Raw genomic sequence first — 2,443 nt, 5'->3', positions numbered from 1 at the left:
ATAAATCAAGTCCATTTACCATTTACCTTTCCTAGAGTGGCCCAGCCAGAGCCCAGACTTGAATCCCATTGAACATCTCTGGAGGGATCTGAAAATGGCTGTGCACCGACGCTCCCCATCCAACCTGATGGAGCTCTAGAGGTTCTGTAAAGATGAATGGGCCAAAGTGGCCACAGATAGGTGTGCCAAGCTTGTGGCTTCATATTCCAAAAGACTTGAGGCCGTAATTGCTGCCAAAGGTGCCACAACAAAGTACTGAGCAAAGGCTGTGAAAACTTATGTACATGTTATATTTTCATTCTTTATTTCTAATAAATTTGCAAACATTTTAAAAAAACTGTTTTTCATGTTGTCATTATGGGGTATTGTGTGTAGAATTTTGAGGAAAAAAGTGAATTCAATCCCTTTTGGAATAAGGCTGTAACATGAAATGTGGGAAAAGCGAAGTGCTGTGAATACTTTCCATATGCACTGTATATCATCAAATCACATTTTTTGAGCTTTGTTACAATGTTAATTCTTTATCAAAAACAACCCCAAAGTATTATTGGGATTTCTTCCTACATCTCTGAGAAATACTCAATTTTTTTAAAATGTCAAACCACAGTCTGTCCTTTTTTTTTTTTTTTTTTTAACGTGTGTGTCATTTATTTTCACTGATCAGTAACAGATGACATCACATCCTGTTGGTCTCAGCATTGGTTCCTATTGGCTTCTCATTCATCATAAAAGCTGCAGCGCATCATTAAATCTGTGATCGATCTCGTGGGTCTTATGAGGATGTGCACTTAAGCTAAACACTGTCAGCTGGCTCGGCTCAGATGGGGAGATGGAAGCTGAGAAAAGTTTGATGAAATAGTAAAAGCCAGCGTGGTCACAGACGGCTTAGCTGAACCAGGTTTAAACCATAAGCCTAGCTCTACTGAGAACACTTTGATGAAATACCCCACTGGTATTCCTGCTCGTGTCTCCTCCTCCTGGTAATGTCAGTGTGTTTGGGTTGTGATTGATTAGCTGCTTCGTGTTTTGCACCCAGGTGTGGCCCATTCCTAATCAAGCCTCCCTCACTATTTAGCTGTTCAGTGTTAGGACACAGAATAATGGCTGGATCATTGAGAATGTGTGCTGCAGCATTTTATTCCCTGCTTCCAGTTTTCCTTGTGCCTGTTTTTGGATTTGGCATTTGTTAGCTTTGCAATTAAATGTCACGTTCACTTTCTGCTCTTGGGTCGTCCACCACCACAACCACCCATTCTGAAATAATTCTCCAAACTGTCAAAGAAGTGTGACGTATCATAAGAAAAGCAGGAACAAATCAATCAGGGGGCGTTTTGAGTCCTTTACAGATTCTGGAATTGTAGATTCTAAGCTTTCCAGTGGTGTCACACACACAGACAATAAAGAGTATTTGAAGGAATTATGGCCGTTTGAATGTTGTCCCTTGTCAACTAGCAAATTTATAAAAAAAAAAAAAAATCCAGGTTTCTATCCTTTCATGCAGACGTGTTCCTGGTTTTCTTCATAGCACGTCACTGATATTCTGGCTGTCTTTTGTTGCAATAATAATGCATTGGATTTGATATAGCGCTTTTCTGTTTTTTCACTTCACGCTTAGTAATGGTAAGCTACTGATGTAGCCACAGCTGCCCTGGGGCAGACTGAGAGAAGCGAGGCTGCCATAGCGCACCATCGGTCCCTCCGAACACCAGCCACTCACTCACACACTGCATTCATACTAAACAATGTGGGAGCAATGTCTAGGACACAATGGCCACAGTTACATGTTTTTTCATTCAGAATTAGTTATTCAGTTTTAAAGTGTTCTGCTTCATGATTACATGGAAATACTAATTCTAAATTGAGGTTTACATTAAAAACAAGTGTATTCGGCTATATTTAATTCCACTTTAGGTCTGGGGGTTGGTAAGGGTTCTTATTGGACAGGGGGCAAACCATATATATGTCAGGGTCTAGGCTGAGGATCACCTTCAGCTAGTGGGAGGGTCACATGTTCTGGGCGTTCCTGTCAGCACCACACCTGTAGTCAATCTGCTATAATCACATCACCTATATATATCCTGTCTGTGTGTATCTTCCTTGTTGGTCTGTTAGTCTTTCACGTCTGGTCCGTCCTACTCGTCAGTCTGGAGTCCAGGTCGGCCACACACCCCAGGTTGAGGATCGCCCTGTTCCTCACGTCAGTCGGTGCTATATGTGGTTAAAATAAAGACTTTGTAACACAATCCTGCCTCTGAGTCCTGCAATTGGGTCCTGTCTGCTACCCGTGACAGAACAGACCAACCATGATGGACCCAGCAGACTCTGACCAGCTTCGAGGAGCGATCAGGAAACAGGGGAGCCGCCTCACTCAACATGATGAGCAGTTGGCTGGGTTAACGGCGGGGCTCCAAGATCTTTCACGTCGACACGTTTCAATGGAAAC

At 42.5% G+C, this 2,443-nt stretch overlaps 1 long non-coding RNA gene across 1 annotated transcript; it reads right to left on the bottom strand.

The window, feature by feature from the left end:
• Positions 1-325: 325 nt before the first annotated feature.
• Positions 326-2,156, bottom strand: LOC114461105 (uncharacterized). The gene is made up of 3 exons (XR_003673804.1): positions 1,954-2,156; positions 1,534-1,540; positions 326-337 (listed from the first exon to the last, which is right to left on the bottom strand). It is a non-coding gene; the product is annotated as an uncharacterized LOC114461105 (long non-coding RNA).
• Positions 2,157-2,443: the final 287 nt, after the last annotated feature.

The sequence above is a fragment of the Gouania willdenowi genome, unplaced genomic scaffold (genome assembly GCF_900634775.1).
Source record: "Gouania willdenowi unplaced genomic scaffold, fGouWil2.1 scaffold_93_arrow_ctg1, whole genome shotgun sequence".
In the NCBI taxonomy this organism is placed as follows: Eukaryota; Metazoa; Chordata; class Actinopteri; order Blenniiformes; family Gobiesocidae; genus Gouania; species Gouania willdenowi.
Note: the sequence above shows the minus strand (reverse complement) of the source record. Positions and strands in the feature narration are given on the sequence as shown.